Below are 15,013 nucleotides of genomic sequence, written 5' to 3' on the forward strand. Positions count from 1 at the left end.
TTTAAAAAAAATCTAAATCAGACCAGATATGATGGTTAAATGCCCTTTAATCCCAATTCTCAGGAGGGAGAAGAAGGCAGATCTCTGTGAGTTTGAGGCCATCCTGGTCTCCATAGTAGACAACAAAGCCTACAGAGAAATACACACACACACACACACACACACACACACACACACACACACCACCACCACCACACACACACACACACACACACACACACACACACACACACACACACACCACCACCACCACCACCACCACCACACGTTCATCACCAATCAAAGGTTTGCGATTGTTCAGGGATTGATGTTCGAAATAAGACTGGCCTATAGGTTGAATATCCCGATGTATTTGGAGATATCTGCTTCTAACGAGCCTGACTGGAGCATCTGAGATGACAGACAGCCTTAGAAGCTGGGTACCAAGTCATAGAGACCTCACGAAGGGAGTTTGTCTTGTTGGACCAGAGAGATCGAAGCTCTTCTAAACGTTGAGGATACCGCTTGTTCTTTTTCCATTGCTTGACACTTGGGAGGCAGTGTGGACAGAGGACAATCCAAGCAGACATCAGTGTCTTCTGGAGTGACCACATTAACAAGAGAAACACACCAGTCACTAGAGCAGCAGATCGGGGGCTTTCCTGGTAGGAAACATGGCTTTGAGCAACAATAACAACAACAAAAAAAAATCTCCAGCAAGTCTGAAAATAAACACTCAAACAAAAATCAAGTAGAGAACACAGGCATGTCCTGTGGTGTGTGTGTTGGGGGGCAGAGACTGTAGAAAGTACAGTGAAGGCCTGCAACTGGCCTTGAGGTCTTTGCTTCCTTCCATGCCCCACCATAGCTGTTTTGGCCCAGTGTTGCTGTTGGCAGGTGAGATGTATTCTAGAGCGGTTCCATTAGCTTCAGCCTACAGGCCAACCTTGGCTCAGGCCCTCTTTAGTAAACAAGGTTCACTGGCTCCCAGTCAGGCCTATTTTCTTGAGACTGCATGTTGATACTTCACCCCAAGGTGACAGACTTCAATGTTAGGAAGGGAGCATATGGCCCACAGTGGGGAAAATATTGAAAATCTGGCCCTTCCCAGAAAAAGGTGGGTAACCCCAGGTCTAATGCATTTCCAGATGGACAATTTCAGTCATATTAAAAGTACTGCCAAAGAAAGTCCTTGTAACTCTAGACTGCTCTTTGTAGCACTGGCTGTTTTGTGAGATGTGTATAAGACTCAGGTTGTCGTGGGCGATGGCTCAGTTAGTGAGTGCCTGCTGTGCAAGTATGAGGACAAGGATTCAGATCCATAGAACTTATATAAAAAGCCAGGCAAGGTGGTGCGTGCCTGCAATCCCAGCACCAGGAAGGCAGATGGTGGAGGGAGAAAAAACCCAAACCCAAAACCAAAACAAAAACCAACACACAAACCAACACCAAAACCAAAATCAAAACCAAAACCAACACCAACACCAAAACCAACACCCAAACCAATACCAAAACCAAAACCAAAACCACCCAGCAGATCCCCAAAGCTCATGTCTGGACAAATCGATGAGCTTCAGGCTCAGTGGGAGACCCTGTCTCAAGAAATAAAGGTGGTGAGTGATCCAGGAAAGACCCTCAACATCTGCCTCCAGCCTTCATATGCACAGGACATAGACACAGCACAACACACCCGCACATAGCGCCCTGCACACACGCATCAATAAATAATCAAATAAATACAAGAAAACTAGTGTGAGGACTACTCTGTAGAACCAGGCATTCTCCCTGGTGGCACTGTGGGCTCCAGTAAAGCTTTCTCTAAAGCTGATAACGAAAAACTATTTTTTCCCTCCTTCCTTCCTGATTCCTGGCCATCTCCACTTCAGTCCTCAGCAATATGGAAGTTCGTTTGTATGTTTGTCTCTTGTGGTTTGAATAGGAATGGTCCCCATAGGCTTATAGATTTGGGTGCTTGGTCATCATGGAGTGGCACTACTTAGAAGGATTAGGAGGTGTCGCCATGTTGGGGTGGGCGTGGCCTTTTTGGGAGGAAGTGAATCACAGGGGGGTGGGCTTTGAGGACTCAGAAGCTCAAGCCAGTCCCAGTGGTGTTTGGTGTTCTCTCTCCCTCTCCCTCTCCCTCTCCCCCTCCCTCTCCCCCTCCCTTTCCCTCTCCCTCTCCCTCTCCCCCTCCCTCTCCCCCTCCCTTTCCCCCTCCCTCTCCTCCTCCCTCTCCCCCTCCCTCCCCCTCTCTCTCCTGCCTACAGATCTCAACCCAGATGTAGAACACTCAGTTCCTTCTCTAGCACCACGTAAGCCTGCAAGCAGCCATGTTCCCTGACATAATAACAATGGATGAAACCTCTGAAACTATAAGCCAGCCCCAATTAAATGTTTCCTTTTATAAGAGTTGCTGTGGTCACAATGTCTCTTCACAGCAATAGAGCACTGACTAAGACATCTCCTAAACCAGTTTTAAGGAGCACAGCATCAGGATGGAGGAAAACTCGTAGTAGTTTTAGATGGTGGTCCACAGCAAAAGTGCATCTTCGGAAAGCCGCAGACTAGCAAGGCCTTTACTTTGTCATCCCTTGTGACTGGCTCTGACCACAGCCCATTTACTGTCCGTCTGCTAACAACTCTATGATGTTGGACACACAGACCAAACTCCCATGGACAAATGCAGATCACAACAAACAGAAGTCAGACACAGCGACACACATTTGTCCTACCAACGCAGGGGGATTTAGAGCTGGAGGCTAGTCTACATAGTGAGACTTTGTCTTAAAAAACAGAAACAAACAGACAAAGAGGAAAAAATGTCGTTGTTATTAGATGAATCACAGCTCAACGGTGGCAAGCCCTTGCTCAATTGGAGAAAGTTGCTGTGGCAGCCATGAAACGGACACACTGCTGCACTGCAGTCGGGGGTAGGGATGGTGGCGGTGGGGTATTAAACTCACAAGTCATTCTTCTTCCCTCACCCCCTCTTTATTTCCTTCCTTTCTTCCTTCTTTTTGTGATACTAAGAATAAAGTCAGATCCCCAACCCACACACATACACTAGGCAAGCACTCTACCACCAAGCTTCATCTCTAGAATGAACAATTTCTTTCTTTTTTTTTGGTTCTTTTTTTCGGAGCTGGGGACCGAACCCAGGGCCTTACACGTCCTAGGCAAGTGCTCTACCACTGAGCTAAATCCCCAGCCCCTAGAATGAACAATTTCTATCCAACATCCTTTTAAAGGAGAAACTTCTTCTTCTTCTTCTTCTTCTTCTTCTTCTTCTTCTTCTTCTTCTTCTTCTTCTTCTTCTTCTTCTTCCCTTTCTCCTCCTCCTTCTTCTTCCTTTTCATCCTCCTCCTCTTCCTCCTCCCTCCCTCCCCTCCTCTTCCTCATCTTCCTCCTTTGCCTCTCCTTCCTCCTCCTCCTTTCTTCCTTCTCCTTCCTCTTCCACTCCCCTCTTCTCCTCTTTATTCCTCCTTCTTCTCTTGCTACTCTTCCTCCTCTTCCTCCTCCTTCTTCCCCGTACTGAGCATGGAAACCAGGACCTCATTCATGCTAGGCAAGCACTCTACCACTGAGTCATATTCCAACTCTCTTTTTACCTTTTGATTCTGAGATAGTCCCACTTGCTTGGACTGACCTAGAACCGACTCTGGAGATCTGGCAAACCTTGCACTTCTGACCCTCCCGCCTCTACCTGGCTTGGCCTGCAGGCCTGTGCCATCAGGCTTACCTTGAAACTGACTATTTCTTTTTTGTTTTATTTTCCTTTTTGAGACAGAGTATTACTATGTAGCCTTGGCTGGCCTGGAACTCACTATATTCATCAGGCTACCCTTGATCCTGTGTTAGCCCTTCTCCCGCTGCCTCCTACATGCTAGGATCGTGGGCAGGCAGGGGCTACCTCACCAGTGAGACTGGTGATTTCTCAAGGCAATGTTCCAAGCATAAAAAGGACACACAAGTCACAGGGCCTTCTGCTGTCATGGCTGCCTAACTGATAGGCCTTGTTCTGCTTCTCCTTCTGCATCAATCCATACAGTCAGCTGTCAGTCATTGGCTCCAGTGATGCAGGGGACTGATCTCTATGTACCTCTGTCCCGGACATTGTTCTCACCTCCTGTCATTCAAACCCTGTTGTACTTTTCTTATTGTTTCTGCTTACCAGAAGTAGAAACTGCCCAGAAAGTGGCAACTAGAAAGTGTCGGAACCCAGGACCACTCTTCCCTTGGCATCGCACTGCATCTCTGCAAATATAGCAGCCTGGGATCATAGCAGCCCTCACTCCCAGGCACTCTGCCTCTGCTTAGCCTCCCAGACACACAGAGATATATCCCCAGCATTCCTGCCACCAGAAGCCATACCCCTTCACAGAGACCTTTACCTGTTTCTCTGACTTACTGGAGATGGCAGTTAGAAGCTAAATCCATGCCAACAGTCCTGTGAAGGAAGCACAAATGGAAGCCATAACAAGACACAGTTTCACAACCACTGAACTGAGTGGCTAAATAAAAGCTCCGACAATCCCAAGTGTTCACAGGAATCTGGAGCAACTAGAGCACACACATACTGTTGGGACGTCAACGAGTATAAATGGCGTAGAGACTGCTTATCCCTATCTGTGAAAACTAAATCGATCCCTTCCCTACTAATGACCTATTCTGAATGTTCATGGTGCACTATTTGTCATCACTGGGAACTAGAAAATGTTTCAAATGCTCATCAAGGTAAAAGAGAAATTGCAGTATACTCTTAAAGTTCAAAATTATACAGCAATAGGAATGGAGAAACCATAGCTCACACAGTGCGGTGGAAGAACCCACGTAACCATGAACAAGGACATTCGGGCAAGACTTTAGCATATGGTTTCATTTGTGTAAAGGGCTCTGCCTCCAAAACTCTTTGTGTTCAAGGTAACCATTCCCCCAGACAAGAGTACATAGAGTTTTATGGCCAGGGTCCTGCAAAAGTCATGTTTTCTTGATAAAAAATATGGATTCGGCTGATGTAAACTTTTTCCTTCCCTGTTCTCTTGGCCTGGAACTCAAATGTGATGGCCGGAAGTGATGAGTCTTATTTGCCCATCACTCTTAAGAGCTCACACATGTAACCAGATCACCTGTGGCCAGGTGTCCGGGAACCGAGGGACCACAACCCTTGTTTGGCACTTAAGTAATCAAAGGCAGCTCCCAGCCCATATACATGGCGACCCGGAATGCCTACTTCTTCTTGGCTTGGTACAACCGTAAAAGCAAGACAAGACAGGCAGACAAAAGTAACCAAAACAATCCACCAAACAAACACCAAGCACCAGTGGTGTAAAGAAGTCCAGACCATGTCCACCCCACGACCTGGCTAATTAGCTGTTCTCAATGTCAGCAGGCTCTCTGCAATTCTCCATGGTCAGCTTTGTCCTCCTTTGGACGCTCTTTTGAAATAAAGGATGGCCTCGATAATGCCAGGGGGAGAGCATCCATGACTCTGGTAGTTTCCTCCCATTATAAACAAGAATCACTTTGCTGCAAGCCCCCTTCTGACTTCCACTGACCCACGGGTCAGACATGCCTCTTCTTACCGAGCTCCTGAGAAAAACCAGGGGATCTCCATCAGAGATGAATGGACAGCCAACCAGGACTAGGGAAGACAGGCAGGGAGAGAGGCCTCCTGTCCTAAGAAATCGCATGGGCCCATGGTATGGAGTAGGAAAGGAAGGTCAGATGGATAGAAGGCAGGGATGGGACAGAGGCTGAAGCCCACCCCAGAGTTTCTCAAAGAGGCAGCCCCAAGTCTGGAGGCCAGGGGCCTTGATCTTAAAGGAAGGGAGTTCCCATCCCGACGGCCCCCATCCGTATTCCTGAGATGAGTGTCTTGGACAGAATGAGGTCAGTGAGGGACAGACAAGTGAACAGATCTGTGAGGGCAACTGGAGACAGGGCTTGTCCAAGGTGAGGAAGCTGCAGGGATCGTTCTGTACTACACGCCCACAACAATACCACATTCATATGCATTTCCTGTTTGCAAAGCTCTTTCGATGGAAGTGATCATGCCCAGTCAGTAGAGTAAATTCATAAATGGTGTCAGGCCCACACAACTCGGACAAAGGCATTTGCTCAGAAAGCTGGGGCCAGCGGAGCCCAGTCAGGACCCTCAGCTGCCAGTTCACCCTGAATACAGTGACACTCGGGGAAGCTGCTTCATTTATCTGTGTCTTCTTTGGAGGTTTGCTGGCCAGATAACTGGCTTCTCGGTTCCTCAGCCTTACTCCTGTGTCTGGACAGGAGGAACTCAGGGGATCTGGGAAGCCCAACCCTTCTCAGTGTACAAGAGTGCTAATGAGGTCACCTCAGTTGAGGCTTCCGACAGCTTATGGAGAACAAACTGTTCCCATCTTCAGACTACACCTGAAGGAAGAAAGGCTGAGTCCCTCCCTGCGCAGGTTGCCACCCAGTACCTGGCCACCACTTCCTCACTGAGTGGAAGCCCAGGCTGGGACCCAGGCAGGGCGTCTCCCTCACTCCCTGGAGGCAGGCGGCTGCTAATGGCTCCCCCCACAAGCTGGTTCATTAAAGATTTGTTCTGTGGAGTTGCAATCAAAATAAACAGACGGCCAGAAAGCCAGAGAACTAAAAACCAATTAAGAAGGAATAGAGGTGGAGGGGGGCCTGGGGTAGGAGGAAAAGAGGCCTGGCCTTCCAAAGACTCAGTTCCCATGGCAGCCAGCTTCCAAAATAGTCTGGGAATGAAAAATAATGAAAACCACCGGGGAGAGCAAAGCCGTCCTGGCAAGAGAGACCTAACCTCGGGATTGGCTAAATCCCCCTGCCCGCAGCTCCCAGAGGGCACCTGGTGACCCGGCGACCTGCCCCTCCCCCACACAACCGCCCTCTCTTCCAAAGTTGTGAGCAGTGCTGCCCCTCTGACGGACACTCTGCTTAGGCCACGATGCAGTGAAGCCACATTCAGCCTCCACCTCATGGGTGGCCAGAGAGAGTGGAGAAATGTGAGGGACTAGGCATGTGGCTGTCTGAAAGGTGACCGATCGTCCATACACCAGGAAGTCCATAACATGAAAGGGCCCCAGTCTAGGTGCAGAAGTCTTCCTGAAGTGCCATTCAAACTGAGGTCTGAGTTGGGGCTGGTCCAGAGACAATCAGAAATCCCTATGGGAGGCACCAGGACAGCAGGGCCCCAGGAGTAGGAGAGTGGGAAGGTTGGGGAGCAGGAGGAAGAAAACAAGCATGCTGCTTGCAATCCCAACAAGGCTTGGGCAGGAGGATCATGTTCCAGGCCAGCCTGGGCTACATAGTGAGATCTTGTCTAGATTGGTAGATAGACCGATGGCAGACAGACAGACAGGCAAAATGAAAAATCAAAACCACTAAACCAGCAGTTCAGTGTAGCTAACAGAGATTGATGTGGGCCATGCTTTCTCAGCACTGAGTCCAACGCAGGAGCCAGGAGCACTACATTGACCTACACAGCAGCTCCATCTCTTTTGTCCAGAGCCAGACTTTCTGGGGGAGCCCAGCTCCACACCCCTTTTCTCACCCTAGTGCCGGGGAAGTCTAGCATGAGTTCCCAGCAGTTTCTCTGGTGGGCCACAGTCTGCCAGGAGCATGGCCAGTTAACCATCTCCAGATCCACGTCTGCTCTGGGTTCTGTGTCATTGCTGCGGCAACAGGAAAGCAGAGATCGGGCCAGTCCACTTGCAGATGCCAAGAGAGGATGGCTGCCAACATGAAGTTAACCCCTTCGCACCCTCCCCTACCAGCCTTCCAGCCACAGAGATGGACACTGTGAAGTCCTCGTGCCCGCAAACCCAGCTCGGGAAGCTGAGGCAGAAGGATCCTGACTAGTCTGAGGCCGGTCTGAGCTGTAGAGAGAGAGAGTAGCCGATGAGAGCTACAGAGAGAGACTGTGTCTGAAAACAAAACTAAAACCAAAACACAAAAAGAAATGAAAACACCAAGTAAAACGCTCGCCAAAAGTTCAACCGCCCCAGGCAGGGCCTGATCCAGAGAGACTCTGCGGCTGCCACCTGAGTGACAGGGCAGTGGGGGACGGCAGAGGTCGTGTGAGGGTTGATGTGCTCAGTTGCTAGAAACTGCTCTCAAATCAACAGCCTGTTTTCCCAAGAAACCCAGCCCAGGACCAGCAGGAGCCTACGGGCACTGGGATGGACCCACGAAGGCAAAAGCACAGCCATTGTCCACCCCCAACTCACTGAGGCAAGGAGCAGAACAAAGAGAACAGGGGCCAAAGCACATTAGCCTGGGAATCCAGAAACAAGCGGCCGCCCATCCTGTCCCCAGGCGATAGAACTACAGTAGGGCTGGTTTGGGCTCTTTGTTTGATTCTTTGGTTGGTAGGTTGGGTGGGTGGTTGGTCTTCCTAACATTTTAATGAATTAATTTCTAGGGAGGAGGAGAGAGAGATGCCACAGTGCAGTTGTGGAAGTCAGGGAGGAAGTTGTAGGAGTTGGTTCACGCCTTCCGTCCTGTGGATCCGGGGATTGAACTCAGACCATCAGGCTTGCTGGCAGGCGCCCTTACAGAGAGACACAACAGCTCCCAGGTGGTGAGACTAGGACATGCACTTCTATGAAATCTGACCACAACATTTCCCTCTCGTGACCTCATGCTCTTCAATATTACAGCAGACACCTTAGGGTCTATCCATGGACTGGGCAAGGGCACCCACTACTACTGTTGTCCCCTAGGCGTCAGCTTCTTCACCTGTAAGACTGGCTGGGGCCATCCTGAGCTAACTGCACAAAGCAATGAGAACGGAAAGGACTGCAGATTCATTCACAGATACTTGGTTGAAGAAAATGCTAGAAGCTACCCCCCTCCTCCCCATCCCTTTGTCCTCTGCCCATCTCTCAACACCCCCTGCCTGCACAGCCCTTCCTGGGTGGCCACCCAAGGGGAAGAATGCTATGGCGGCTTCTCACAGCAAGCCTAATGGCTGTTGTGGTGGTAACTACTAGCCTTTTGGAAAGGATGCTTTGTTTTTATTTAAATTATGGTCTTCTTGAGGCAAGTCTCACTCTGTCTTTTAGACTCCTCTGAGGCTCACTATATAGTACAGGCTAGTCTCAAACTTGTACCAAGTCTCCTGCCTCAGCCTTCCAAGTGCTCAACTTACAAGCTTGAGCCTCCATGCCCAGCTCAGAAATTAAGATTGTTGTTCCTCTTATGCCCCCCCCACCCCTTTACAGCTGAAGGAAATGGGTCAGAAGCAGGGGACTTACCCGGAAGTCACTAGGTTTGTAAGTACCTGATTCACCAGGGCGGTCTTACTCTAAGACCACTGCTCCTGCCCCTGTCCCCAGACACCAGCAGGATGATTTTCAGTCCTTGGGACCCGTCTAGGCCAGTGTGAGGAACCTTCTGGGTCCTGAGTGCACCCAAAATGCTAGGACCATCCTGTGGTACGTACGATGAGAGTAGAGAGACATGTGAAACTGTGGCTAAGGGTCACCTGCAATGAGTGGGCAAGACACTCAATGGCAGTCCCACTCAGGAGGAGGGGACACTCAGCCCTGAGCAGGTGACACTCGGTGAGTTTGAGTGTAAACGTGGACTTCCTTTAACCTCGTCCACTCCTGCTAACCTCCCTAAGATTCGGGACAGAAAGAACGATTGTCCTATCTCACAGGCTTCAGGGAGATTCCACAGATGACTGTGAGTGTCGGGAGCCTATAAACCTGTTCTCATTAGTCATTAATACACTCATTATTTGTTTGTGTTTCTAAGCAGCAGATCTGCTGATCAGGCCAAACCTCCTCTCTCTCCTCACTCCTAGACAGAACTTTTGATTGGATCTTGTCTGTTCCCAGACCTAGAAGTGAATCCAAGTCCAGGTCGGAGAATCGACATCTTGCCTTGGTGAACCGAGTGCTGCTGTCTACCTCTTGGGCAGGGTGTGGGCCCTGAGATCAGCCAAGCAAAGGGAAGCCGGTGTGGCAGTCAGGCTTCCTGCTCCAGCTGGCAAACAAATAAACAAACACATCAGATCATGGCCACAGGATAGAGCACACTGTGCCTGGCATGTGCTGGCCGTCACAGTTACAGCTAGACTCTAGGGTCTTACAAGAAAGCCCTGTGAAGAGCTCCCTCTCCCTCTCCCTCCCCTTCCCACTCCCTCTCCCCCTCCCCCCTCTTCTTGGGTTCTCAATACCAGACTCAAGTTCTGGGGGGAGGGGGGAGTCCATGGAGTCATGTCCATCCGGGGAAGTGGAGGCAGGAGGATCAGAAGTTCAAAGTCATTCTTAACTACACACTGAATTCAAAGCCAGCCTCTCAAGGGAAAAAGACTCTTGATGTCCCTTGCTTTAAGGGAGACAAAGATCCCTTTCCATCTGTCAATCGGGAGAAAAGGATCTTGTACCCTCCATGATAGTCTCACACGCCCCGAAGGATCACAGACTCCAACATCCTCCCAGACCTCTTACATGGGCAAAGGAAGGGGGCCTTTCTCTAGGGTCCTGGGTAACTGTGAACACTTCCATTTGTGCCCAGGGGAGCTGTAACTGCACTCTGGGGCCAGATGACAGGGTTGCCACTAAGTGTGTAAAGTGTATCTACCTAGGGAGGTGCACACTGACTCCTAACCCCATGTTCAATACATAGGCCCATAGATTGCTTCTGTCTGGACAGAATATGCCTTCCTTCAGAGCTATATATAACAGTGATGCCGTGAACCTGTCAGGGAGACTGACAAACTGATCTGGACAACCCAAGACTGGGCCGCAGGGAGTCCCTGCTCTTCACAGAACTTGGGAGAAAGGCAGTTTTATTAGGTCAAGCCAATACAGCAACGGGGACCATGTGTGAGGCACACGAGGCACCCATGAAAACTGCCTCAAAGACCAGCTAGGAACAAGCAAGGCAGTTGATTCGTGGATGGGCGTGCTTCTTGGGAGCTTTAAAGAGTCGTCTTTGAATATCTGTCCTAGCATCATTTTCTCACGATCATTAAAATTTTTTATTTTTTGAGTATGAGTACCTTTTTATACATTCACAAAGAAAGTTATGGCAAAGCAAAAGGTTAAATTTTCCACCACCACTGTTCAAACTACCACAAAATTCAGACAGTAACTTCCCACAAAAATGCCTGGCCGGATGTGGCACCCCCTTTTAATCCCAGCAGTAGGTGGATCTCCATGAGTTCAAGGCCAACCTGGCCTCTGTAGAGAATTGCAGGGTGGCCAGGGCTATATAGAGACCTTGTCTCAAACTCCTACCCCCATCCCTACAAATGTCTGCCTGACTCAGCAGCCTGTGTTTCACAGTAACGAGAGGAGGTCTGACATAATTTCCACACGGAAACAGCCCTGATCCCAGCCCCAACTCACCTCTGAGTACTCATTGGAGGAAGACACAAGCATTCAGAAATACTGAGAGTCTGAGGATTTGACTCAGCAAGGAGTACCCTGTTGCTGCATTAGCATGAGGACCTGAGCTTGGACCCATGGCACTCAGGTAGAAGCTGGCCAGGGAGGGGAGGTGATGGACCTGTCACCCCAGCACTGAGGCGAATCCCTGGAGTTTGTCTCAATTGGGCCAGGCAATTGGTGACTCCAGGTTCAGTAAGAGACCCTGTCTCAAAAAATAACGTGGGAAGCAATAGAGGAACGTACTCTGTGTCATCCTCCTGCCTCCAAAGGTGTGTATTTATACCTCCCCTGTCTCCCCACAACACACACACAAAGGATGCAGAAGCAAATCCGTATATCTGATATCTGTTCCTGGTTCTGGCTCCTATCTGACAATAAATATGTCTCTCTCTCTCTCTCTCTCTCTCTCTCTCTCTCTCTCTCTCTCCTACAACTATGATGCCATCTACCACAAAGCCACCACCAGAGCTAGGTTGGTTCCAGCACTGTGCCCTCAAAACCCAAGAACTTAGAGCTAAACAGACGTCATCCCCAGACCTCAGAGATGTCATTACAATAATAGGAAAGACGAATTAATACAAGTCTGTATGGTGTAAACTGAATGTATTAGAGCCACATGGAAATACCTAGAGAGACATTTTGGTCAACACAACAGCAACAAAAGTTGCAAAAGGATAGTTACAATGATACTAGTGGCATAAACTTGAAAAGACACAAAATGGCTTGCTGTCTTTGTAGAAACTGAATCAATCCATGGACATAAAAGATATCTATTGACTTCAGAACACTGTGGGGACAGAGAGGGGTAGAAGAGAAAGAAGGTTGGTCCTGGTCCTAACTGTGACTTTAGTACTGTTTGTTTGTTTGTTTGTTTATTTATTTATTTATTTTATACAGGAGTGGAAAATGTCCAAAGGCCCATTCCCAAGTGACTCTAGAATATGTCAAGTTGACAATTAGGACTGATCAGCATAAAGAGTGTTACCACACAAGTTGTAGTCTGACATCTACACACATGTAGTGGTAGGCACATGTGTGCAAACACACACACATACACACATGCAAAGAAAGAAAGAAAGAAAGAAAGAAAGAAAGAAAGAAAGAAAGAAAGAAAGAAAGAAAAGATTTTAAAGCATTTTTTTAACACCCTCTGTGTAGAAGCGGCCTTCTTGTTCATATTACTATTGCTTTGAATGCTGTCAACACTAATCCTAACCAACACTATGGCCTACGACAGAACTGGATCAGACAGGATAAGGGATTGTGGAGAGCAGTGGACGGAGCCTGGACCATGGTGACCGACAGAGGTGGTTACAGAGGTAACAGGTGGGGCCGTAGTGTGGCCAGGCTGACAGCACCAGCAGAACATGTGTTAACCACTGAAAAGGGCTGACTGCTGTGCCTGCTTTCAGTGTCTCCTGGCTTCCTGTCAGCCTTGCCCAGGGTCCTTCCTAAAGGTCAGAACAATGGACAGGTTGAGGGCCAGAGATATCGTGAGTAGATTGTGTGCCGGTTGTTCCGCTGAGAAACCCCAGAAAACCCAACTGGAACAAGTTAAGCAGTTGAGGCAACGTGTGTGTGCGCTTAGCTCAGCTCACACGACGGTTCCAAAGAGTCGTGCTGTTGGCTGCACATGGTCTCACAGTGCATCTCCCTCAAAGAACCGTGGAAGAACCGTGGATTCTACAGTGTGAGAGAAATAGCTTCTTCAGCAGCTCTTACTTCCCATCCTCAAACCACCTACAACAACAACAACAAAAAGACCCCCCAGGGCCTCCCTTGCAAATCTGAAATCTGGTGGCCGATACTTTCTCATTGGCCAATCTGGTCACGTGCCTGGATCCAATTGGGTTCCACCCTTAGAACTACTGCGAAGTTGAGTGGTTTGATCCAATTATTGAGCCTCACTCTTCTTATGTACTAAAGAGGATGTTCCCAATATCTCACATGTAATGTTTTCAGACAGTATAAATAAGATCAACATTTAGTCTCTTAACACAGTGCCCAGCACACTCTGACTTGACCAACAGCTACAGGTACTGATGCTGAAGACTGGGCCTGTGTTCCCACTCCTGAAGTGAGAAAGTGGAGCCGTGGCCCCAGATTTGAAATGTTAGCACACAGATCAGTCTCAGGCTAGCTCCTGAAAGATGGGCAGTCAACATTAAAATGACCCTCAGTTGGGGTTGGGGATTTAGCTCAGAGGGGTTGGGGATTTAGCTCAGTGGTAGAGCACTTGCCTAGCAAGCGCAAGGCCCTGGGTTCGGTCCCCAGCTCCGAAAAAAAGAAAAAAAAAAAAGAAACTTAAAATGACCCTCAGCCTCTAAAGAGACACTGAGTCCATGTGTCTGTCATACAGGCAAAGGCACGTGAGCTCGGGGAAGCCTACAGTAACCCCAAAGATGAAGAGGTATAAATGCCTCTGCTCAAACATGGCCGTCTTGGCAGGGAGGGATCCCTCTCTACCTCACAGCCCCCTCAGGGATCATGCTTGGGCCCCTGCCATGGGATGGGACCATTAAAAGGCCACAAGTGAATGAAGAAGAGAAGGAAGCTTGTAAAGTCCCCTCTAGTTCAGTTTGTGGTGGATGTTGGGGTCATATGCCCTGACAGGCCTTTACCCAGGGGGAAAAATCTTTCTAATAGCACTGAAGAATGCCTAATCTGACAGCTCGTTTAGCAGATTATTGGGCTTACCTTTGATCTTCACTAGGCATAATGAGTATGGCTCTGGGGCCAATCAACAGTCACTAATTACAAGAATAGCCAGCAACAGGGGGCCTTCCCAGGAATGGGGCCCTCTGTTTGCAGAATTGGAGGATGGGGTGTTTATGTGCCCATCAGACCCAGGGGAGACTATGGGCTTGTCAGGTCACCAGGACTAGCCCCAGGGTCACTCTGGGAAAATACTGTAAACTGGGCCTTCACATGCCACATGTGACACTTGACACTACCCCAGGGCTGGGCAGGGAGTAATGGGCCCAATCTTTTGGACAATAACCCAACAGTGAGAACACTGTCCGGGCTCAGTACTAACAAAGATGTGGCACCAGGGGACAGGGAGCTGAGACCACCCTGACCTGCTGCTGTCCCACTTGAGCGCAACAGGACCCTGCTATTGACTTACTGGCTGTGAGCTCCCATTTCCCCCTCTTCTGAGTTCCCTGAGTATTGAGTGGGAGGTGAGAGGGTAGTAAGCCCTGCGATTTATCATCCTTAAGAGTGAGGGGCCTAACCTGGGGTTTCACTGGTTATTGAACTGGGTTTTCAACAGGGATGTCTCCAGGGGGCTGGAGAGAAACAGAGTTAGTTGTTCTGAGTCAGAGGGGCTAGAAGTCGTGTTGGGTAGGGACACTTGCTCTAGACACAGTTTAGAAAGAACTGTCACCAGGCTGGGAATGTAGCTCACCCATGTACTCACCCTGCATGCTCGCCTCTTGGGTTTGGTCCTCAGGACTGCGTAAGGACCTAGTAGCACAAGGTACAATGCTGGCGATGGAGAGGTACATGTAGGAAGACTAGAAGTTCAGTCTTCCTCAGCCACACATCATGTTTGAGGGGAGCTACGTGAGACCAGGTCTCTAAAGGTCTCAAAACAGCTCACAGCAGCCTCTGCCACTCAAAAA

General features: G+C 49.1%; 1 long non-coding RNA gene across 2 annotated transcripts; it reads right to left on the minus strand.

The window, feature by feature from the left end:
* Positions 1-330: 330 nt before the first annotated feature.
* On the minus strand, positions 331-14,797 carry LOC102548368 (uncharacterized). Of its 2 annotated transcripts, none has more exons than XR_010052168.1 (3): positions 5,562-14,797; positions 4,371-4,426; positions 331-578 (listed from the first exon to the last, which is right to left on the minus strand). It is a non-coding gene; the product is annotated as an uncharacterized LOC102548368 (long non-coding RNA). The 2 variants fall into 2 exon arrangements; XR_010052169.1 differs by having other exon boundaries at positions 331-641.
* Positions 14,798-15,013: the final 216 nt, after the last annotated feature.

Source organism: Rattus norvegicus, chromosome 6 (assembly GCF_036323735.1).
Source record: "Rattus norvegicus strain BN/NHsdMcwi chromosome 6, GRCr8, whole genome shotgun sequence".
Classification (NCBI taxonomy): Eukaryota; Metazoa; Chordata; class Mammalia; order Rodentia; family Muridae; genus Rattus; species Rattus norvegicus.